The sequence below is a fragment of the Mus musculus genome, chromosome 16 (assembly GCF_000001635.26).
Source record: "Mus musculus strain C57BL/6J chromosome 16, GRCm38.p6 C57BL/6J".
NCBI classification, from domain to species: Eukaryota; Metazoa; Chordata; class Mammalia; order Rodentia; family Muridae; genus Mus; species Mus musculus.
The window spans coordinates 29,957,654-29,982,994 of record NC_000082.6 but is presented as its reverse complement, the minus strand read 5'-3'; the positions used below and the strand labels follow the sequence as shown (position 1 = coordinate 29,982,994).

General features: G+C 46.7%; 2 long non-coding RNA genes across 7 annotated transcripts; one reads left to right on the top strand and one right to left on the bottom strand.

Annotated features, from left to right (window-relative positions):
* Positions 1-670: 670 nt before the first annotated feature.
* Gm32796 lies at positions 671-10,135 on the bottom strand. 6 transcript variants are annotated; one of them, XR_003951864.1, is made up of 6 exons: positions 9,777-10,135; positions 3,401-4,292; positions 3,170-3,234; positions 2,244-2,522; positions 1,524-1,880; positions 671-1,418 (listed from the first exon to the last, which is right to left on the bottom strand). It is a non-coding gene; the product is annotated as a predicted gene, 32796 (long non-coding RNA). The 6 variants fall into 6 exon arrangements; XR_384797.3 differs by having other exon boundaries at positions 3,170-4,292; XR_384796.3 differs by lacking the exon at positions 9,777-10,135 and adding an exon at positions 5,059-5,243 and having other exon boundaries at positions 3,170-4,292.
* Gm1968 (predicted gene 1968) lies at positions 3,871-25,068 on the top strand. The gene is made up of 6 exons (NR_037689.1): positions 3,871-4,012; positions 19,378-19,510; positions 20,639-20,780; positions 24,151-24,280; positions 24,378-24,514; positions 24,771-25,068. It is a non-coding gene; the product is annotated as a predicted gene 1968 (long non-coding RNA).
* Positions 25,069-25,341: the final 273 nt, after the last annotated feature.

The window sequence follows — 25,341 nt, the reverse complement described above, 5'->3', positions numbered from 1 at the left end:
AGTGACTGTTGTGACTACTGGGAAGCCTACCAAGCTAAAATGAGCAGCCCACTGCTGTGAACCCCAAACTTAGAACACTGAATTGAGATATAAAGCATAAGTAACGAGTCATCTGAAAAAGCAAGGATATTCTCATCACCTCGTTATTTTAGCATCAGGTGAGGCGGATCATCAGCCTGGAACACCATGTTTGTTTATCTGCTTGTTTTGTTTTTATTTTGAGACATGGTTTCTCTGTGTAGACTTGGCTGTCCTGGAACGAGCTCTGAAGATCAGGCTGGCCTTGAACTCGCAGAAGTCTAGCTGCCTCTGCCTCTCGGATGCTGGGATCAAAGGCATGTGCTATCACAGCCCAGCCTGGGACGTTAATGTGCTGTTTTGTTTTACAGCCCCAGCCAGCCTCAAACTCACTCTGCTGAGGCTGGCCTTGAACTCCCGAACTTCCTGCGTCCACCTCCCAAATGTCAGGATCACAGGTGCTCACTGCCACACCCAGTTCTGGGACATTATTAAAATAAGTTCCTGTAAGGTGACTAAAAGCTGGACCGAACAATTGTCATGGAAGATGTAAGGTCTAGGTCACACTGATGACTAAGTGACAACCCCTTGGGAAAACTAACAATTCAGTTACTAAACTAGAGAACCCAAGTCATCATTTCCAATTTTACACTTTGGTGTTTCCAATTCAACTTCAGTTCCTAATTATCGCTGCCCTTTGTCACCATCCCCATCCTGGCTTTGGTATGTGTGGTTTTAAAGACAGAGTCCTGCTTTGTAGCTGTGCTTATTTAAAACTCACAATCCTCCTGCCTCAGGCTCTCTCTTTTTCTCTCTCTCTCTAGATTAAACCCCTATCTGGAAAATAAAAGATTTCATTTATTTAATGCATGTGAACACACTGTAGCTGTCTTCAAACACACCAGAAGGGGACATTGGATCCCATTACAGGTGGTCATGAGCCACCATGTGGCTTAGAATTGCTGGGAATTGAACTCAGGACCTCTGGAAGAGCAATCAGTGCTCTTAACCACTGAGCCATCTCTCCAGCCCCCATGTCAGTCTCTTAAGTGCTGAGAGTACACATTTGGCTTCTACAATGTATTTCACCATACATTATGTTTAGTCTTCTTGGGGAGGGAGGTTCCTTGTTAGAATTCAAGCTCTGGGTTTCCTTGCTGTTATATTGCTAGTGTAGCCACATGTCACTTCCCCTGGTGTCACGGGTGCTCTGAAGTGTGTGGTCTTGAACAGCCAGAAGATGGGCAAGTCGGGGCATGAACGGAAGCAGATCAGCAGGCGTGGGTGCACACAGTGTGGACGACCATGGTGTCAGGTGGCTTGGGTCTGCGGGCTTTTGTGGGAGGCAAGACTTCTCAGAACAGCCTTGGGGGAGCAGTGATGGTTACTCACCAAGACGCCTATCTCAAAATTAATAATAATAATAATAATGCTTTTAAATAGAGAGCAGAAAAAAACAACTATTTTTCAATGTGCTGAGAAAACAAAACAAAACAAAAACTCACTTCTATACCCATTTCCAAGGCACATTATTGAGGCTTTATGGAAAGTTGTCATGGAAAGAACCACAGGGCCTGGAGTCCCCTGCATGCACTTTATATGTGTGTGACTTTGGAAATGACTGTGACATCTCTGAGCCTTATTTGTCTCACTTGAGAAGCAAAGGTGGGCACTTGTCCTGGTCTACAGGGATGATGCCAGGTGTCAGAATGGAATTAGAAACCATACTCCTTTGCAGGTGTTCTCTGCATGCCTGGAGGATGAGTGGAGGTGATTCGAATAGTTGTCATGGATGATGGTAAAGCCCAGGTCACCTGTTCAGGAAGTGGGAGGCCATCTTCATATGGGGACACAACAATACCCTGCAGAAGGAGTCATAGACCTTGTCAAAAGAACATATCCTTCCCTTCCCAGGGCTCCAGGTTCTGAGAACCATCCCCCCCCCCAAATCCAGAGGCAACTAGGATTGATTAAAATGAAACCCACAAGCCAGTCAGAGACTTGAATGTCAAGACTTGCAATGATTTGCTTATAGGCACAGTCTGACTGTCCCTTTAGTGCTATCCCAGCACCCTGAGCCAGCTGTCTAGAAACCTGGACTCTGATGTCACCTGTTGGTCACCCTCCTCTCTTATGCACTAGCTGTGTGCACTATCTTGTAGGAATCTTCTCTGGTCTACACAGGGGCCCAAAGGGATTCCTGGAGGGCTGCACCCCACACACACCAGTAAAGTGATGGTGTGGGGCAGGAAGGCTGGGGCCACATGACTTGAGCTACAGATGGTTTCAGTGAACCTGAGTCCACTCTTCCCAGGGCCCAGAGAATGGCTGATAAGGGACACCATCTGTGAAGGTATCTCATCTGTGGCTCCTTGGCGGAACATGGCAAGCCTTCCAGACTGTTGACCTTCCAGCATTACTATTCCGAAGTGTCAATCAAAGATCCAACAACGCTGCTAAATCGCAGTTTCCCAGGGCCCCACCATCGGAGGTTTTTAGAACTGCTGCTGGGAATAGGGTTGCGTTAGTTAAAGATCTGGTGCTTTGCCTCTGAGTCCAGCTGTTGGCAGAGGTAACCGTGGCTTTAGAGGTTTAGGGCTTTGGATGTTGGTGAAACGGAACATTGACCCTGCTACAGAATTGTGAATGTTGTTTTGCTGTCTCTTCTGACACTCGGGAAAGCGGGACACCGGTTGTCGTGGTTGTTGTGTGCTATTTGTGGACAGGGAACCTGTCCAAGAAGCTCCTCGGCTTAAGGAGAACCAACCAGGGTTCCTAAATCAATGTGCGAGCATTGGCACATGTGTCCCTTCCGTGGCTCCCACATGCACCTGAGCTTCAGGTGGTGCGGTTGCCAGCCCCCCCACCGTACCCCCAAGCACCCCTGTGAGGGCTCTAAGGTCCCAGAGCTGATCCCAGACCCTGTACAAGTGAAGGTTGGTACTGAGCCCAGTTGGGTGCTGTGGAGTGTGACAAGAAATGGTTCAGAAAACCCGAGTGCCTCTCTGGAGACGATTTAATGAAGGCTGGGACCAGGAGACCCTGACTTTTGGGGGAGACAGACATATGGCTTTTCTAGGTGGGAACCACTTCTGGACCCAGATTTCAGGTCCACTGTAACTACGAATACTCCCATCACATCGGTACCCACCTCCGTGTCCTGCAAAGGAGGGGAAATGCAGAGAGGTCGGCTCCCAGGGACTCATTTTGAACTTCCTGGATGGCATAAGGGCAAGTGGTAACTTGACTTAAAAGAAACAGAGGAATGGGGAACGGATCTGAAAGCAACCAACCAGCACGGCTGTATTCCACAGACAGTGCCTCCTGGTTACACGACTGTGTCTGCTTACAGCCCCCTCGCCCTCCTTTTTTTTAGTCTTACCTGTTTCACACCTTCTCAGGCTTGCAGAGGGGAGGCAGTGGAAGGACCCCTGCAAGAACTGGTGGGACCAACACAGTCCTTTGTCCTACCCTTGTGGTAGTGCCCATCACGGTCAGCCCCACGCTAGGTCACCCCAGGAAGCATTTTCAAATGTCAGCAGGGCCAGCGGAGGGGCTAGGTGCCATCTGTGAGGATCTGTGTCTCCCCCCCCCCCCCCAGACCGGGTTTTATTTTCTGCCTTCTCTCCGCTGGCCCAGCCAAGAGAGAGGAGATGATATTCCCAACCCCCCTCAGACCACATCCTTTTAACATAAACAGCTGGGCACAGTGATAGAGTTGATTTCCTGGATCCTTCTAGAAGAAATGTGGATAAGGAAATGTCTGGAAAGGCCTCAAACAAACGTAGATCCGTTACTCCCTGAGCTGGCCTTGGATGCTGTAGCCACCCCCAAATTTTGGAGGTATAACTTATACTTCACATTTGAAGCTGGGGAAAGCTAACCACTCGAAAACGCTGCTCCAGGGGCCTCCCGTGGTCCTCAAGTCTCCAGTCCCCAGCAAGGCAGAAGGAAGAAATCTCCTTTCTGTGTGGAAATAGAAACACTCTCGTGGGTAAGTCGTGTAATTTTTCTTTTTCTTTTTTTCTGTCTGTCCTTTCCTGTGTAGACTCAGTGGTTTCATATTAAAAAAAACTTAGCCCAAGGCATGACACAGAGTAGGCACTTAGACTTTCCTCATCTGGAACATCATTGTGGACTTCCTGGCTCCTGTCCCCCGCTGATGCTCATGGAGCCTGCCTTAGCTGTCCAAGCAGTCACCTCCCGCTTCTTTGACTCTGTCACAGGTGACACGAACTTTTCCTCCTTGAACTCCTCACGCTGCGATTACCTACCTTTAAAAAAAAAAAAGATATGATACCATGCCTAAGTTGTTGTGAAGCTTGCCAGTTCTGGCCCTGCCTGATACACACAGTAGGTCTAATACATGGCATAGACAGTGTGTACAGTGTGCAGGGCCAAGGCTGGGGACTTCCACTGAAGCACACAGCACTCGCATGTTGGGTGACCGGCTGATGATGGCCACATATTCTTCCTTTGTGTCCCCAGAAACTAGACAATTGGTCTCCCTGGCCTGACAGGGTGTCACAAGGATCACAGCCCCTTAGAGACAAAATGATTTACCACGTGCTAAGGCTGACACACAAGACACCAAGAAAATGTCTCATCACAAATCATGAGCCTGTCGGCCAGAACAGCTTCAACTCGGGGCTCCTTCATGTGGCGAGGCTCCTTCAAGGGCCTTTACCTCATATTATATTTTTCAACCCTCCAAACAACGACAGCCCCCCAAATAGTAGAGCTCTGGCTCTCCAAGTCGCTTCTATCTCTGGTACCACTTCTTCTAGTTAACTCCCTCATCTTCTCTGTTTCTCCTCTGGGACCCACAGACGAAGCCTGACATGTTCTGCCCTCACCTAACTTCTCATTCGCCAGTGCCTGGGAAGTTGCCTATTGTGGGGTGAGGCCTGCCTTGGCCAAAAGGCATGCAGAGCCCCTCCCACGGCCCACACCCTTTGTTCCTCCCACAGGGTTGCTCGAGTCCTCAAAATCACCCTCTTGGTTTTGGCTTCAAGCCACACCCCATCCCTCCTCACACACCATCCACCACCTCCGGTCTTCTCTCTCTCCAGCCTCCTGGAATGAAGTTCTGCCTGAAATTGGGGCCTTCGAGCCTCTCCCTTCCAAGACATGGCCTCCAGTCACCACAAACCGCAGCTGTGGGAAACAGGCCCTGCCCCAGCTGCACAACAGGCCCGTGGGTCACAGAGGCCAGGCCCATCCTTGACCCGATCACTGGTGTGGGAAGAAGGGTGGGTGGGGTAGGGTGAGGTGGGGTGGGGCCATCAGAGTGAGATACACTCAAACCTTATTCTGGGAGAGGAAATGCCATTTTCATACTGTTCTATTTGAGGTCCTCTTTGCACACCCTAGAGGGCTCAGTTCTCAGCTGTGCTACGCGTTGGAGTTTCTTAGGGTGCTCAGTGCTTGGTCCCACCCAGGGGTGCTTGTAATTGGCACGGGAGTGGACCTGAAGGAGATTCTGTGAGAGCCAGGGAGGACACCCATTGCTCAGAAGTCACGTTCCTTCCTCCCGAAGGCAGCGGAAGGCCAAGGCCTGGGGCAGATTTGAACCTGAGAACTCAGCTCCCCACCTGACTTCTGTTCTGTGGTCTGGGTGGGACACAGCCCAAGAAAGTGCTTAGTGAGGAAGGACCACACTGCCCCTTTCCACCACGACTGTCTCCACCCCAAGGAGGGCGGGAGTCTGGGGACACAGCCAGTTACTATTAGAGGATCAGGGCTAAGTTCTCTTTGGGACATGCTTGGTCTGAGTCAGGTTGGGCTCTTTCCAGGGATTTGAGACCTAGGACAGCGTTCCTGTTCCAGTCTCTGCTGCAGCCCTGCACACAGACCTCTCCTCTTGCCTCAGATATGGAATTGCCCCTCATGATTCATTCTCTAACTCACACCCCTCCTCCAAACCTTGCCTGATGACTCTACAATCTGAACCAGGCAGAGGATAACTATGGAGAAAAGAAACTCTGCTGAGACATTTAAAAAAAGATGTATTTTTATTTACCTGCACATATACATACATACACCATACATACATATGCACACATACACATTCACACAAATTCTCACACACATCATGCATGTATATATACACTCACACCATTCATATACTCACACACATACCATACATACATATATACAAATATATACCATACATACACACTCACCCACACCATAGTACATATAGCCCATACATACACCCTCACACATACAGCACACATATATACTCACAAACATACACCATACATACATACTCACATACACTCACAGCATACATACATACTCACACACACACCACATACACACCACACACACACATTCACACACATACCATTCATATACACTCACACACAGTCACACCTACACACACACACACACACCACACTCACACACACACCATACACATGCACATGAAACGTATGGAAAAAGAGAAACAGTGGTAATTGCTCAAGCATTTTAGAGTTTCAGGGTAAGGACTGACACAGCACATTTTCAGAGTTCCTCAGAGTACACTAGCATGCACAGAGATCATGATCCATTCTCCTGAAGCCACCAGAAGGAAAAGCACAGTGAGAAAAGATATTAATATAAAGTTAGGAGACCCAGGGGCTGCCCAGGGCTCTCTCCCAGTGGTCAGTTGATGCTGAGCAAGCCACTCCTTTTTGTGTGCTATACATTTCCCAGGTTGCAAGATGGAGCGTGGCTCATCCTATCCAAAGTCACTAGGCTGTGTCTGATAGAGAAGCAAGGAGGTCTGCCTCCAAACATGTGGTCTTCTTTGCTCCGTGCAACCTTATTACCCTTCCCTCTCTGCTTGGTGCAACCTCATTACCCTTCCCTCCCCTAAGAATGAAACCTCACTGCCACAGCCAGTCAGATTCTATCTCTGAAAGAAAGAGCCAAGTCTCTTTCTTCCCCTTTGATAACACAGGGCCAAGGACATTGTGAACCTAACACAGGCCGCCTCCCCTGTTGTCTTGGCCAGGGTGGAAGGAGATGGATGGTGGATCAGATGAAAATTGTCCAAAGAGCACTCCATTCTCCCACAGACTCCAGGTTTCACCTCATACGTCTGAGCTCCAGAAGCCCTTGTTTTAGGAGCATGGGCTGGGGTGTAAGCTTTGCCTCTGTGTTGGGGTCAACATCTTCTGTAACAGGCAGGCACAGTAGCAGAATACAAAATGTATGTGCAGAGTTCTGAAACTGGCCTCAGCCTGTAGTGTGAGGTAAGTGACCCCTGATTCGAAGTCACTGACTACCAGGAGCTGCTGGGTCCCAGGGAACAGCCTCCCTTCGGGGTGGCACAGGAAGGTGAAAGAAAGAGACCAATGCACGCAATACTGAGCCCCAAGACACCCATCAGCAGTCCATAGTGACACCCTGCTTATCCACCCAACAGACTCTTCCCTTGCAAAGTAGCAGAAGTCCTCTGCCTCGAGTATAGTAGAAAAGACACCCCATATACACCTCCACTGCCTGCCGCCGCCACTCCATAACTATCTGGACGCAAGCACAGAGGTCTGTCTGTCTGGAGTGTGTGAAACTAGAGAGTGTGTGTTTTCTGATGACACTGCAATCTGAGCCAGGCAGAAGATAAGTATGTGGATAAGGAGCTCTGCTCAGATGTTACAAAAAACATGTATTTTTATTTACCTGTGCGTGCGTGCATGTGCCTGTGGGCAGGGGGGGGGGGTGGTGGGTGGGAGGGGGGGCGGGGTATGAGCGTGTGTGTGTGTGTGTGTGTGTGTGTGTGTGTATGTACCTGCCTGTATGTGTGCAAGTGCATGTGTGTGCCTTCGCGTGTATTTCTGTGAGTGCACATGCCTGTGTGTGTGAATATGCCCCCCCCCTCTGTGTGCGTGTGTGCTCAAGAGCATGTGTGCACTTGAATGCAGGCCTTTGGAGGGCAGATGCTTTAGATTCCCTGGAGCCTTCGGACATGGGTGCTGCAACTACACTTGGGTCCTGTGCAAAAGGCAGTACGTGCTCTCAAGCGCTGAGCCATCATCTCTTCTGACTTTTTGACACCTGTTGGACTGGTTGGCTCTCCCTTCTGGGAGCATGAGAATGTCACAGGGTAATGGGTGTGACCTGTCTTCCCTACACCCTTGCCCTGGGAGGTGGCGAAGGCTGACAGAAGACGCTTCTTTAAGATCCAGGCTCCTGGGCTTGTTCCAAATTCACCTAAGCTTTCTGAGCTTGAGTGTTGAGCGAACAAAGCTTCCCCCAAAGAGAGAGAAGTCTTGAAAATTCCCTATTCGGAAGGCTTCTTGTGGCTTTGATGATATTCACATCATCCCCCCCCCCCCCACACACACACACCTATGCAAGGCCATTTATTTTGTGGTCTCTCTTCAATGGAATCCAAGGTTGAATTTCATTTCTCTTAGCACAGGCTGGGCTAGGAGCAAAAGGGAAGTGAGGAGGAGTTGGGTTAGGGGGAGAGAGATGGGTGCTGTGCTAGAGGCTGGGTTTCACATGCCCTCAGCAGCACTCTGTGCAATGGGAAGGTAGGAAGGCAGTGTTTCTGAGTGTGAATTGCAAAGCAGTTGCAGAATCCCAAAGTTGGACGCGCTCTTAGGTCAGGTGACCATCCACTCGGCCTGAGAGCATCCAACATGCGAGGTTCACAGTTATAGAAACGGGGGATCTGGGAGGTTGTGGTAACACAGTCAAGGTTTTCCTGGGAGCCAGGCAGCAGAGTCTAAACTGTGCACTCTCCCCGGCTCCTAGGAAGCTTTCAGCCTCTGGGTTTGATTCTGTACCCTGTGGCCTACTTTTACTGTCCCTGTCCTCTGGGAGGGCCACTCAGCTTTGTGATTTTTTGGCAAATGTCTTGAATGGGCTGTCACTCACTCCAGCGTCTCAAAAGGCAGCTCCTTGAGGAGCCAGCTGTGGCGCCCACTGCCCCGCTCCTGGCAAGTCGTCCATAGCTTAGGAAGAATTGGTCATGGAGGGTTGAGGAGACCTATTGACACTGTCACAAAGGCCTGGCCTGGGTGCAAACCCTGACCAGAGTGTTAAAGAGAAATGTACCAAGTGGTATATCCTCACAAGGAGGTCCTCACCGTCTTCTTCCCACAGTCATCCATAGAATTAACTTGCAGGAAAAAAAAAATACAAAGGAGGAAGGATTCAAATAGGGCCAGCACCGTTGACTACATCTGAAGAGACAGGCCAAGAGACCACTACTAATTACTAATTTAACTGATCAAGCATGGCTTCCCACAGAAAAATCACTCAAAAGACTTGCTTTAAAAACGTGATCTTTTTCTAGAGTTCTAGAATTTACAGCCCTTCTCACAAGACCTGTGCCCATAGAAAGAGAAAATGTGGGGATGGAAAAAAAAAAAAAAACCCGATGGCTGTTTGTCTGAGATCAAGGCCAGAGGTAGTAGCAGGGTCAAGAGCAACCCCCGGTCTTTCCTGCCCGTCTAGGGCTTAACCTTCCCATGTGGCTGTTTGCCTGGGTGAAGATCAAGGCTGCACCTCGCTGTTGCTCAAGCAGGTACGTTGGCAGCCTGCCAGGTGACAGCACAGAGCAGACCTCAGCCCGATAGCAAGCTAGGCATCCACTCCCTTTCCCCAGCTTTTGGGCTCCAGGGGAGAGATGACAGGAAGCCACAGGGGAGATGGGGGCATGATTCCAAGTCTCCTCAAGAGCTTCCTGAGGCAAGGTGATCAAGGGTGGATGGCAGAAGAGCACGGTGTATGTTAACTCTGGTCCCGGAGGCACTTACCATCTTGGAGACTCTTTCCTTTCAGTGTGGGAGCTCAGACAGTTTCACAGCCAGTATGGGAAAGAACAGCTGGGACCAGGGCATTCATCAGGGGGGAGAGGCCCAACAACCTACAGGGCTAAAAGAAAGAGGTGACAGAGAGGTCACTGCTAGCACAAAGGAGACAGGTCCCAGCTGTGGAGGTGGAAGGTTGCCTGTGCAATAAGTAAGGCAGTCAATGTAGGAGTCCTCTGGCCCTCCTAGGAGTGACCAGTTGTGTCAGGGCCCCACAGCTTTAGCAGCATTAAGCACATAGGCTCTGCAGTCAGGCCAAGGGCTGACTCAGCCTCTTTCCACCTGTGTGAGCACAGACAAGTTACTTAACTCTTTGGGCTTTGGTTTCCTTATTAGGAGGGTGGGGATTAGAATGCCAACTCATAGGTCATCGTGGGACTTTAGCACAACAATGTTTCAAATGTTTATCAAAGTGGGACTTTAGCACAACAATGTTTCAAATGTATCAAAGGTGCTCAGTACAGATGCACACCACTGTCTTTGTCTTGCAGGGGTTGTTTTGAGATGCTGTGAAGCTGCTGGTTTATAGAACCAGGATCTTTACAGAACTTGAATCTTTTATATTCTGGTACCCAGGAGAGATGCAAGCGCGGGAAGAACCCATAGCTCCTTTCTGTGAGACCTGGCTGTCTCTTTTAATTTCAGCTAGAGTGGATGGGAACAGTAAGGCGTGGGAGGTGGCATGTGGCTACAGGAACATGTCTACATGTTTCCAAACTATAGAGAGGTTTCCTCCTTCTTAGGATGTAGACTGGAAATGAAGTCTCTCATTCCTTGCCCTTGTTCAGGCCACTTTGCCCCCCAGATTTCTTCATAATCTTCATGGTATGAAAAGGGAGTTAGAAAGCTGACTCCAGATCTGACTTAAAGCCTTGGTGACCAGATGCGACCTTACCCCATGCCTTTGGTAGGAGCTGATGTCTCTCAGTACTCTCTGTGTGGAGCCAGGTGACCTCTCTCTGAGGGTTTAAACTTGCTAGGCCAGTATGGCTACTCCAGGCATGAGTTCTTGATCCCATGATCCCTCAGAGCCTGGGGACCCTTCCTCGGCCTTTGGGCTGCATGGCATCCATAGGCTGTGACTCATAGGAAGATTAGGAAAGTGCCATGCTTTGAGGCACCCCGAGAAAGGGTCTACAATCTCCAACAGATTTGGGGGTGGATCAGGATGCAGATCAAGGGCTTGAGCAGGGTTTCTACAGGCCAAGGTATATCCCTCAAAGACTCCAGCTGTGCCTCAAAATCAGCTTAACACAAATATTTAAAGAATTGACGTAGAAGCAGATGATTAGCAGGCAGTGAGTGATCTTAGTCTGAACCTGACTCCATCAAACAATCACATGATGGCAGACTATCAACAGCCAAGCCAGACTTGCTTGCTTCTTTTTGCACACCAGCTACACTCCAGTCCCCATATTCCCTTGCAACTGGGTGTGGCCGTGCCATTGAGTTACATCCAGTGACAGTTATATAGAAGTGCCAATATGCCCCCCCCTAAATATCTCAAGTACGTCATGCCCATATGCCTTGTTTTAGGGTTTTACTGCTGTGAACAGACACCATGACCAAGTCAGGTCTTATAAAGGACAACATTTATTTGGGGCCGACTTACAGGTTTAGAGGTTCAGTCCAGTATCAACAAGGCGGAAACATGGCAGTGTCCAGGGATGCATGGTACAAGAGGAGCTGAGAGTTCTACATCTTCATCTGAGGGCCTCTAGCAGAACACTGGCTTCCAGGTAGCTAGGGTGAGGGTCTTAAGCCACGTTCACAGTGACACACCTACTCCAACAAAGCCACACATTCCAATAGTGCCTCTCCCTGGGCCGAGCATATACAAACCATCACATGCCACTTTTTCCTTTTGGCCAAATAAAAATATTAGCCAGGTCATCACTCAGAACCATGTGTTGACTGGCAGTAGCCACAGAGGCTGTGTCCTTGCACTGAGCTGACTCGTTGACCTGCTTCAAAGTACTATGTAAACCAGAAATAAATGATGTATTTAAACTCTTTGGAATTTTGGGTCTATTTTCTAGATCAGTACACTTATCATAAGCCATATAGAAGTAAGCTTTTGAGAGACAGAGAGTCTCTGAGCTGTCTCTGCATTCTATGTGGGTGTAGCATCTGCGAATATTGGCTTTAGCATACAAAGGTGTGAATCCACAAGTCTGGAGCCTGTACGTTATAAAACTAGGCTTCCCTGGCCCACAGCGGAGGCCTCTGTCTTGATGGCTTCACGTGTAAATCCTGGCCTGATAGGTAGATTAGAAATGAATGACCTCAGGGACTGTCAGCGTGGAAGCTGTGTTGTGACTCCTCGTGTGTTCGTTCCGCAGCTTGTGCTAACATTGTTCATTCAAAAACACCTCTCTCCATGAGGTTCTGATTCATTTTAAAATGATGGAGACCGCAGGATGTAGCTTATCCAAGTGTTCAGTGGCAGTCTTTAGAGCTGACACACCACGGGAACGTTCTTAGTTTCAGGACTGCACGATATTTGCTTTCACTTTGTGCACACTCTCTCTTGAGGAAATCCACATCTTCTTTCCTCTTTCTTTTAGAATTATAATTTTACATGTGTATGTGTGTATACACGTGTGTGCCTGTGTGTCTGAGTGTTTGTGTGCATGTGTGGTGCACTCAGTTTTACATGGAGGTAACACAATTTTTTGTTTTTAACAAATGTATTGGGGATTCAAACTCTGTTCTTCACACTTGTACAGCAAGTACCTGCTGAGCCATCTCTCCGGCCCTTCACATCTTCTCTCTTCTGTTCCTCATCACGTGCTCCATGCATCCACCCATCAATTCTTCCAAGTTTACAGTGCAAGTTCCCATTTAGTGTCCATCTTTAAACATTTTCAAGGTTCCTGTAACAAAACACCTGACACTGAGTGATTTATAAAGGAAAGAGATTAATTTTGAATCATGATTCTGGAGGGCTAGAAGCCAACATCAGATGGCCACTTCAGATGAAGACCTGGTGCTGAACCAGTTCATGGTGAAAAACAGAAATGTGGAGCATGCGAGAGACAAAATACAGGTCCAGCCTCACCTACTGACAGCCAGCAGTAGTAACTAAGTGGTAACTAAGCCAGTCTCTAGAGAGAAAGAACCTGATTCCAAAAGCAATTCCTTCACAAAGGCAGGTTTCTTAGAATCCAAACGCCACCCAGCAGTCCTGTCACCCACTACCATTGTTCTATTGACGACCAGCGTCTCTCCTCTCATCACCCTATGTCAAGGGCCTCTGGACCTTTGAGAATTTCCCTTGAACTTCCCTAACATAGATGTAGAGTGATACCTCACATATTCTTTGGATGCATCACCTGTCAATTAAAAAGCCTATATATGGCCCATGGCTTAGACAGGTAATAGAAGGTAGAACATCTGGGAGGAGAAAGAATTCTGGGATAGAGCAGGCTTGGGGAGATTCAGCCTAGAGAGATGTGAGGAGACAGACGCATGGTACCCGGGCACCGGTAACCAGCCACATGGCAGAATGTAGGGTAAGATAAATGGGTTACTGTAAGTTATGATTCGAGTCAGAACAAGAGCCTAGTATATGGCCAAGGTATTTGTAAATATATCTTGGGTCTGAGTCATTTCTGGGAGCATGGGGATGGGAGGAAGAACCAGGGCCTAACTACAACACATAGAAGACATGGCCTCTGTGTGCCACCTGCACTTGAGCTGGTGATTACGTGTGTGGGAAGGGGGGGAGGACGGGGGGGGGGGTGTTCTAACATCTGTCTGCTCTCAAACGTGATGTCAACTGAACCTCTGCCTATGATCCATGGAAAAATTACGGGGTGCTGATGGGGATGGGGTACCTCCTAGACTCCTGTGAATGTGTTTGTTTTAGTACCATCGCCCCACCAGCCTCCATCCCTGGCATCCTGATTCCTCCTCCCACCACACTTACTGCTGTGTGCATTTCTTCTGGGCAGTGTATGCTAAACCTTTAGCCATTATGACTCTTCTCTGAGTGGCCACTCACATCAGGAAGGGGTCTGTTTGGTGATTCAGTAAGTTTTGTCCCCGAGGGCTACAAGACAACGAAAGGATTTCTTTCTCTCGTTTATGAGGAACTTTCTCTGTTCTTCCTAAGCAGATCCTGGGGCAGTCACCCTCTTGCTCTCTGCTGGCTTGGAGACTTCCTGCAGTGCCTCCGCCAGCACCTTGCTCTGGAATGTGTTCCTGAGATTCTGCAGGGTGGCCTCTCTCCACAAAGTGGGACCTGTTCTACACTTACCCCAGAGAGGAAGGAAATGTCAGACAGGTGGAGTTATGAGAATTACAGAGGAAGCAGTCAAAATGTCACCCCATAACTAATTCAATGCAATAGAAATATAATACTGTACACTGAGCCCTTTGCGTTACTTACCATCTTTCATCTGACCATGGAAAATATTAATCTTTTCAGTCCCATGGTCTGGTTTATTCTACAGTCCTGTCTGTGTTTTGTGTTTTTTGGGGTTTTTTTTTCCTATTCCCTGAGGCAAAGAAAGAGTAACTGACTTATTCAGTCTGGTACAATGGTGCCTCAGATTTGAGAGAAGTTGGCACTACTGTTATTTGCAGCCCCAAGGACAGGACAAGGGTTTGGAAAACAAAGCTCACTTCTCTGTAGCCAAATGGTCGCCCAGTGAAACGCTTTCCCTCTGAACTGGCTTTTTCAGGTGAGCACAATGATTTAGTTAAAAATTAAAAAAAGAAAAAAGGAAAAGAAAAAAGAAGGAAGAAATGAAGAAAAAGAAACCAAATAAGGCCACATAACATGCCCTCTCCCAGATTTCTGAGGGTGTCCCTGGCTTTACCCTTGAGAGCTTTTAACAGTTGTCTTAGGAAGTCTTTAGGTTTATTTTGTGAATACAGCTAAACATATGTGCAGGACCCATTTCCGGATCCAAGCAGATCCTCACCAGCAATAGTGTCAGAGTTTAGATACAATGTTACAATGTAACAGCAGCCAAGAAGAGGGGTGGCTCCTGCTCATCCGAGGGTCCTAATGATACAATGTCGCTGGAATAAAGTATGCCAAATGCACCTGGAAGCTAAGTTGAGATTCCCGATGGATCTGTCATGAGCTTTCTGCCTGTCTCCTTATTTAGATTGTACATCTTTTGTTTCTACAGAATCTATTCCAGGTCTAAGAGAAAATGTTTGAAACAGACAACAGGGAGCAGAGGAGAGGAGAGACACTTGATTAATGAACTCACGCAGTGGGTGGCTACTCTGGAATGGTAGTGGTCCCTCGAAACCAAAACACGAAAGCCAGAGAGAAACAGAAGGCTAAACATGTGGTTTGTCAGGTAGGAAGAAATATTCAGGCCAATTACTCAGACAAGGGAACTCTACTTAGCACTGTTTTGCTTTCCGAAAAAACAATTTTTTTTTAAAGATCTGTCTACAAAATACACTAGTAGACAAAGGGCTATCTTTAGCAATGTTTTTGCTTGGTGTGTGTGTGTGTGTGTGTGTGTGTGTGTGTGTGTGTGTGTGTGTGCGTGCGTGCGTGCGTGCGTGCGTGCGTGCGTGTGTGTGTGTGTGTGTGTGTGTGTGTGTGTGTAAGGGCAACTGTGGTATTAAATGTCTCTAGGAATTTCTTATCCTCCAGCTGTGCTTAAGGACAGTTGGGGATGGAGGGAGGATGCACTGGATACCAGCAGGTGTTTCTTTCTGCCTTGTTTTTGTTGTTGATGGTAAAAAGCAGCTTCTAGCTAACTCAAGCAGAAAGGCAAACTTTTCAGAGGGTAGAGCAGTGGAACCATTCCTGGTTACTGGCCTGCACTTAGGCAGAGCCACATAGCACTCAGCTCCGGGAGACAGTCCTTTCTGAGCCCAGCAACAAGAGGAATGACATACAGCTCTTCCTCTGGCATCCCTGTGCTCAGGACAGAACACTAGGACAGTCCCAAGTGGCAAAGCTCACATCCCCTGGCTGCTCTTTCTAATGCTGTGACCCTTTAATACACTTCCTCATGGTACAGTGACTCCCAACCATAAAATTATTATTATTGCTACTTCATAACTTTTATTTTGCTACTGTTATAAATCATGATGTATATATCTGATACTTGACCCCCCCCCGGCCCCCACCAAAGAGTTTGGGACCCAAAGTTTGAGATCTGCTGACTTAGGGGATGGAAGGAAGTTTAACATCTCCCACCCCCAATGTTACTCATGTGGGAGAGAGGAGGCCTAAGTGAGGTTGGAATGCCCTTTTTGATAGATTTAATTCTAACAGGGAACTCAGTGCCAGCCCAGGCTGCTTTTCTTTAAGAAAACTCCTGGATTCAACACCACATCCTGTGTTCAGCAGGTTTTCATTATCTAAATCGTCTTGGGGGTGTTTCATGATTAACTGACATGACAATTGACCAGTGGTCCATTATCAAAAAGGGAGCCCAGGAGGCTGTGACTTAGCTTTCCAGGGCAGCCATGACAAACGATCACAAAGGGGTGACTTCAGAGAGCTGACATTTATACACTTTACAGTATAGGGACCAGCAATTGGAAACAGGTCGTCAGTAGGGTCATATTCATTCTGAAGGCCGTGGAGGGAATCTATACTCCCGAAGCCGTAGGTTTTGATGGTTGTCTGCAAACCTTGGAGTTTATTGTGTTATTCTAGATGCCTCCTCCTTTATCAGTGCAGATGCTTCCTCGTTCATGTTTCTGTGACTTCACAAGGTGTTTTCCTCTTCTTAAAGGATACTAGCAACCAGATGTAGGGCACACTATAGCATACTAAGAATAAGTAATAGCAGGTGTCAATTTACATCTACTGATACCCTGTTCTTAGATAGGCATGCTCCTTAGAGGAAGTTAGCAGATACAATAATACTAGAGAATGGAGTTTCTTCCTTGGTGCTGGAAGAAATCAACTAAAACAATACAAAACACCCCCCCCCCAAAAAAAACCCCAGTTTTTGATCATGTTTTTTTTATCAAGGGATGCCTCCCCAGTAATGTTTACCAGGATCACTTTCCTCCTCCTTCTCCTCCTCCTCCTCCTCCTCCTCCTCCTCCTCCTCCTCCTCCTCCTCCTCCTCCTCTTCGTAGCTCTAAACACCTTCCAGAGGTGTTTGGATTTCACAACTGTGTAAGAAAGCTGTGCAGTTTTCAAACTATGTCAGGACTTGGTTTCCTGAGTCAGTTTAAGTTTGCCCTGCCATGAGGAAAGAAAACAAACCACTTTTATCTTTTGATGAGTTCATGGATCTGCAGGGCATGGATGCACCCAGACCTTCATAGTTCTGGCTGCTCTCGCCAGGATGCTGCTCTCTGGCTGCATGCCGCTTTGTTTCCTGTTCTTCGGTGCCTGTTCTTCTCAGCTTCTTTTCCTTAAACACAGAACTGACATCCCTTCAGTTACTTCGAGATGAGAGGGAATAAGGAGTCTGGTCTCTAAGGGAGATTCAGAAAGGAAGCAGGAGCTCTCAGCATTTAAGCTCTCTCCAGGATAAGCCACAGAGATGTGGTTCCCATGGAGACCCCCCAGATGTGTGACTGTACTCTATGGTATGTGAGCTCAGTGCCCTACAACACAACACAAGTCACAAGGGGAAGTGAGTAGGTTTGACTTGATGCGGCTTTTTACTTTTCCTGAAGATGGGCTGGGTCCTGCAGGATTAGGTCACTGGGTTTTGAGCAATGAGGTTGGAAATGGTGGACAGGTACCAGATAACCAGAATTGCTGAACGCCATATTAAAGTGGACTTGTCCAAGAAATCTTTCTCAGACTGTAGCATTATAATGCTTAGGTGTTAAAAATCCAGATTTTCCCATCACCCTCCACCTCCCCTGAACACTGCTCCAAGAAACACTCCAGGGAATGTTTATGGAGTCTTGCAAGTAGGAGGCAGAACTTTAAATTTTTTTATTTCATTTTTTTTAAAGACTGGAGTTTTAGCATGAGTATTTGATATTGAAGGAGAACAAAAGGGCAAGGCCCTTTTGTTACTCGGCTTTTTCTTGTTGTTATTGGTTTGAGACAGGGTCTCACTCTGTATCCCTATATAGCCTGGAGCCTGCTATTTCGAGGAGGCTGGCTTCAAACTCAAAGATACACCTGCCTCTGCCTCCCTCCAGAGTACTGGGATTAAAGGCGTGCCCCACCGTAGCTGGTGATGAATCCAGCATCTTGTGAAATACTTCACTACTGTGCTCCACGTGTGCTTTCCGAATTGTCCACGGTTCTTCCTTGCTTTAGAAACATCAGTTCACTTAGTTCTTGGGAAAAGAACTTCCCAGGAATTAGTTCTCTTGGTATCTCTGCTCCTCAGCTGTGGCACTGAGGGAGAGAAACTTGCTAAGAGGAAAGGCGTGGTACCCACTGGGAACAGGAGGCACTTGAGCAAAAGTACAGAAACAGCAACCATTTCACAGAACGTGAGGGTGCAAAGTCCTCTGTTTGCTCCACGGTTCTCACTTCACGCCGTGGTTGGCAATTGATAGGAAGGGATGTTGAAATCTCTCCCAGCTCCCAGCCTCCGTTACTTTTCTACTGCTGTGAAGGGACACCATGACCAAGGCAATTTATAGAAATAAAATGCTTATCGTGACAGCAGGCAGACAGCTGTGGCATTAGAGCAGTAGCTGAGAGCTCACACCTTGAAACACAATTGCAACGCAGAGAGAGCTAAGTGGGAATGACACCAGCTTTTGAAACCTCAATCAAAACCCACCTCCAGTGACACACCTCCGCCAATAAGGCCACACCTCCTAATCCTTGCCGAGCAGTTCCACTGACTAGGGATCTTAAATATATGAGCCTATGAGGGCCATTATGATTCAAACCACCCCATCTGAGGATGGAGAGATGGCTCCACCACATTTGAGGATGGAGAGATGGCTCAGTGTCACGAGCACTGGCTGCTCTTCTGAAGGACCTGGGTTCAATTCCCAGCACCCACATGGCAGCTCACAACTGTCTGTACCTCCAGTTCCAGTGGATCTGACACCCTAACACACACATACAAACAGGAAGAACACCAATATACACCAATGTGCAAATAAATAAATCATAAGAAAAAATTACCCACCGTACTCCACAAATGTACTTCGTGTCAGACTGTACCAGACCCAGAATTAAGGAGTCAAGTTCCTAGACTCATCTCTCTGTCCATAGCTTGCTGTGAGGTGAGATATCAAACATCAGTTTCTCCATCAATAAAGTGACGTTACTGACCAGGTTATGCCTCTTTTGCTGTGGATCTACAAGGACACAGAGTACCCTAAGTTTCAAAGACAGTGTGAAATACTACCCAGGCCTGTCGCGGGGAGGTCAGGGGTTTGTGGTGAGTCACTGGAAGAGTACACACAGGGATAGCACTTAGGTCACATGCCAGACACGTGAGTATTTGTTATTGTTATTGTTACCTCTAGATGTCATTACATCCGATCATGGTGTCTTAGATCTTTCTAGTGATCTGAAGAGTGGCTAGAACTTAAAAGACAAACATGGTCTGTAGGGAGAAAGTTTTCTTCCTAAAAAGATTTCTTCTCACCAGCAAATTCCTTTGCTCTCTTTCAGGTGCCGTCTCTGGAAATTCTCAGTCCAAGCACAGGCTAAGTATGGCAGCCTCTGTAAGTAGGAGGCTGTCTCTGAGTGGCTAAAATCTTACATGGCAAACATGGGTTCCCCGTGGAGGCTGCTTTGCCTAATGGTAAACATCTGCTATTGGGCTGTCTGTATATTGTTCCAAGAAACAGATGGGTATCTTCAAACATCTACATACTGATTTGGGAAATACCAGACACAGAGTCTCTCAGTAGACACAGAGACACAGTAGGCAAATGCTGTCTCGCTGAGTTGCACTACACGGCAAGCCTTCTGAAGTTCCTAAGAACTGTTAATCAAGGAAAGAAGATATTTTGGTCCATTTCCTGTGGATTTATGATCTCATACTTAAGTTTAGAAAGTATCCTTTGAGGAATTTCAAGGATATCCCTTTTCTTCTTTTCATTCATTCATTTATTCAACCAACATTAAGACTGTATTTCCTACATACTGAGGCACACTAACATGCAGGTGTCCCTGTATTGTTTATGTAGATTGGAGGTTATAAGACCAACTTAGAAACTTCTGTAGCCGCCGAGCATGGTGGCGTTTGCCTTTAATCCCAGCACTTGGGAGGCAGAGGTGGGCAGATTTCTGAGTTCGAGGCCAGCCTGGTCTACAAAGTGAGTTCCAGGACAGCCAGGGCTATACAGAGAAACCCTGTCTCGAAAAGCCAACCAAAAAAAAAAAAAAAAAAAAAAAACAAAAAAAAAAAAAACAAAACACCCCAAACAAACAAAAAAACTTCTGTAGCCACCGTTTTCCAACTCCGAGTGCCTTAGCTTTCTCTTCTAGCTTACAGGGAGATTCTTGGGGTAATTGACTTATACATTTTAGGTGGTACAAAAATATATGGGAAATATCTTCTAGGGAAAGCTTTAATTAAATACTGATAGTCCTAGGATTTTTTCTGACTGAAAACACATTCAAGTAACTTGCTCTGGGACAGAGATAGGTAATAGCCTCTTATGTTATGGTGGAGAACAGGCTCTGCCTGTCTGTTAGGTAGCTTTCTGCATGTTCAGCTCTGGATGAAACCCTATGGGGATCTGGGACCATATCTCTTCTCAGACTTCCCCCATTATTCACCTCCTAAGGCTACTGGCTTCCAAAGGTTTCCACCAATTGTGATTGTTTCTTTATTCTCTGTCCCAGTAACTGTTTCCTGGGCTCACACTGTCATAACACCCAGACTGGCCTTCAGATTAAAGTCTCCATCTCTCCATTCCTTTAGGGTTGAAGTCTTGAAAAGTCTGAGCTGAAAGGAAAGAGGGACAGGAAAGATGACCTGCAAGACATTTCTCAGTTTTTTTAGACCTATTTGGTTCCTGATGGGCAAACAGTTTGACCAGTTGGTTGCAGCACTAAGGAATAAGGTAAGAATTCTTTCTTGGTCTTTAGCTGAATGGCACAGGGAAGGCCAGTGTCCTTTCGAGGTTACTCAGTTTCTTGGTGAGTTCCTAAGGTCTTGAGTTTGGAAACACACCCTTGGTACTGGGAGCCTCATGCATTAGGCCGTTTGAAGAATTCTGTGAACATCTCAGAAGGCACTGGTCACTTCTGAGAACCTAGGAAGATCTCTCTAAGTTCAGCCTTTGTTCATTTTCTGAATACCTCTGCTTCATTTTGGACCTGATGAGTCCTCAGATCTGCACAGTCGAATATGGCAGCCATTGCCTCCCATACTATGAGTCTGTACTGAGATATTCTCTAAGAGTAGTTGCCAGAGCCTGAAGACATGTAACCACAAGAGGATATGGGCTATCTCACTGACAATTTTATAACATTGAGTCCCATAGTGGTGGCATATGTCTTTAGCCCCGCAACTTAGGAGGTAGAGGCAGTGAATTTCTGAGTTCAAGGCCAGCCTGATCTACAGAGTAAGTTCCAGGACAGCTAGGACTACACAGTAAAACCCTGTTTCGAAAAACAAAACAACAACAAAAAAGACTGAATACATTGAGTTAGATTAAGTATATTTGACATTTAAATGGCCCAAGAGGCTCACGTTTTGTTCCTTTGGTGGATGCTGGCCCTCATTCTTAGGCTGCTATCTAGAGACTGTCAGTATCTAGATCCCAAGATGAGGTTTAATTGAATGGGGCCATTTGTCCCTCAAGACATAGGACAATGTGTAAGCTCAATCATACTTCTAATCATTTTGTTTTTAAAAATCTCTGAAACCCTACTAATGTTTTGGCTGTTAACACCATGTTTTTGAAAAAAACTCTTTTAACTATTATAGGCTAAACTGTATTTACACACACACACACACACACACACACACACACACACACACACACACACCATATATTGAAGCCCCAATATTGTAGAATGTTATCATTTTTGGAGGACTGAGTTAAATGAGGTCATTTAGGTGGGCCATATAATCCAGCTTGACTAAAGTCTTTCCATTTGATGAGAAGAAATCTAGATACACAGGAGACCACACAGGACAAAGATGATATGAGGTCACAGGGAGAAGTCTGTCACCTGCCAACTGAGGCAAGCCTGAGAAGGCGCCAATCCTGATGGCATCCTTGATCATGTTGTAGTCTCCACAGCTGGGAGACTATTCCCATTGTTTAACCCACTCAGGCTGTGGGATGCTGTGGAGCAGTCCTAACAGATCAATGCAGAGTTGGAGGAAGTCCGGGGAGAGAAGAAACTAATTTTCCGTGGTCGAAAAGCTGGCTTCCTGCCTTCATCTGTTGGGAACCTAAAGATAACTTGGGCTATTTCTTGTTCTGCCTCTGCCTTGGGTCCATGCTCTTTTTCCTGCTCCTGTATCCATCTTGGATGCTGCTCTGTCTCCAGTTCTGATGCACTCCCCTCTGCTCTCTCATAGATGACGATTTCGTAAGCAGTAGCATGAGAAAAGAAGACTTTATATACAGAAAATCTTTTTTGCTATCTTGAAGTCTTCCCTTAAGCATGTGTGTATGACAGAGTTCTGTGTATTAGATGCCCAACAAGAGTTTGTGACGGTTCATTGGCAGCACGTATTAGTTTCCCTGCAAGCTCACTTCTATGGCACAGTGAATCAGAAAGGAGGAGAGCAAGTCACATGACCTCTAGCATTTTCAGCTAGCTCTAAGATTCACAAGTCTAACTACTCTCTGCTCAAAATTTCATCTGCTCTTTCAGGGGACCTCTCTCAGGGATGGATCCGGGAGTCAGGCCAAGTGTATTCTAGGGATAGTGAATTCCAGTGTGGGTTTCATTTCTGCAGACAGCTGCCCTCTAGAACAGGGTTAAGGTCAACACCCTTGCCAAGAAGTCAAAAACCCGACTTCTTAACTAGCTTAGCGAGAGAGACATTAGATGTCCTCAGGCAACAACCTGGCAACTAAGGGAGAATTTTTGAATTTCAGAACATGTGTCTATCTACTGGCTTGGGCCCAGAATTTGATGAGGAGAGAAAAGAAACATAAAGATTACGATAGACTCGGAGATTATCTCCTCGGCGCTCTTTACAACAGCTGTCTGGCAGATGTTACACCGTCCTAGGGCACTTGAGAAGCTTCGTTTTAAAGAACACATAGGGGAAATATCAGGCAGATCTGCCCTCATTTTTTTTTTTGTCACAGATTAAGAATTTTCAGGATGACCTTACTTTCAGTGAGGCCGTCCTGGAGATAGCTTTATCAGTTTCCATCACAACTGTGAGTAGGTGCCTACGGCCACTAATGTTTCTCTTTTTTCTTTTCACCATCAAGACAAATAGACTAGTCCACATTTTGTTTGTTTGGAGACAGCAGCTCCATGTCACGTATGCTGTCCCGGAACTCACAGTATAGCACAGGCTGGCCTTGCACTAATGATCGTCCTTCTTCAGCCTCCCTAGGGCTGGAATTACAGGTGCATATCATCATGCTTGACTTCCAAAGGAGTACCAAATTAAAGAACTTCACCATGGGGCTAGAGAGGTGGCTCAGTGGTTAAGAGCACTGACTGCTCTTCCAGAGGTCCTGAGTTCAATTCCCCGCAACCACATGGTGGCTCACAACCATCTGTAATGGGGACCCAAGATAAGTAAATATTAAAATTAAAAAAAAAAAACAGAACTTTACCCTGTGTCACTAAGAGTCTGAATGAGAACATATCTGAAATTGTGAAATATGTATTTGTTGTAAATTAATATCTATGTTCCTTAATTTCCTTTCAGGCTTTATACAAGGGTAACCTTTCTATATTTAGTGGCACAGATTATATGTGTGTATACACAGAGAGACGGGATGTTATATTATAGCAAAACAATGATCAGAATACGATAATTGGGTACAGGGCTAGGACAAAAAGCTGTGGTAAAGGGCAAACTTAACATAGTGAGGATCTTTTTTTCACCATATTCTCATTCACACCAGAATTCCAGTGGAGGGGAAAATAAGTCATTTATAACCACAAGGCCCACGAACTCGTTTGGCGTATGACTACAGCATCCTAAGCACTAGTGTGGTTACATGGGGAGGGCCTCTGTGGTTGAGGGTTCCTCCCTGAGCCTGAGAAGCTGAGGAGAATACAGCATGATTGTTGTGAGCCACTGCATGGGGAGGCAGGGGAGATTTGACAGTGGAAGGGGAATGCCAGGCCTGCAATGTATCCATAGGCCTGAGCTCCGATTTGGGTCCCACTGGCTTTCCATGCCCACCTGATTAAACAATGCAAGAGTTTGACTTCCATAAGGTTTTTGGGTAGGGATGGAGAGATGGCTCAACCTTTAAGATCAGTACGCTATTCTTCTAGGGGCCCTGCACTCAGTTCCCAGCAACCTTGTCATGGAGCTCAGAATCACCCATAACTCCAACTTCAGGGGAACCCAATGCCTCTGACCTCCGTGGGCACCCACACTCACAAGGACACACCCACTCTGATGGTTTGTATATGCTTGGCCCAGGGAATGTGGCGATATTTGGAGGTGTGGCCTAGTTGGAGTAGATGTATCACTGTGAGCGTGGGCTTTAATACCCTAGTCCTAGCTGCCTGGAAGCCAGTGTTCTGCTTGAGGCCTTCAGATGAAGATGTAAAACTCTCACCTCTTCCTGCACCATGCCTGCCTGGATGCTGCCATGTTTGTGCCTTGATGATAATGGACTGAACCTCTGAACCTGTAAGCCAGCCCCAGTTAAATATTGTCCTTTATAAGACTTGTTTTGGTCATGGTGTCTGTTCACAGCAGTAAAATCCTAACTAAGACACCCACATGCAGGTATACACATGCATACATCATGCCTCTGACCTCCATGGGCACCCACACTCACATGGACATACCCACATACCCACATATGCATACATTATTAAAAGTAATTTAAAAAGCCTTTTTGAAAAAGGTTGTTTAGTATAGGAAATGTACTCTCTTGTTGCAGGAAAAAGAATAAGATGATTACTGATATCCTGTGCTACAGCAGGCACTGGAAGGCCGTATGGCTCCAGCGGGGTCTTCTCAGCTTGGTGGTCTCTCTTGGTTTGGAGCTCCTGGAACATCTGTACTAGACTCGCTAAGTTCCCTTGGTGGGTCATCGACATGCCAGCCCCATGTAATGACTTCCCACCCCGTGGTCAGCTGTCACAATGCCCAGCAACCTGGTTGAAACAAAACTCCAGAAACTTATAATTAATCAATTAGAATTATATATCAATAAACTCTCAATCCACAGGATGCCCACACAATAATTTCAGGGCCAATTGATAATGGAACAAGCTGCCTGGCTAGATTAGACAAGTTACCCCTGTTTATTGGCCTCTATTGTGCTTCCTCCACCTCTCTCACGAGTAGCTCCCTGTCTCTGCAACTCTTAGTTCCGCCTCCCTTTCCCTGTCCAATCACAGGCCTCTTGCTGCACTAATATTTTAATGTAATTGGACAGGGAAAATCCTGCTCCACTCTATAATCCCCCATAGTTTGTATATGTATGGTGTGTATCAGTTAACACTAAT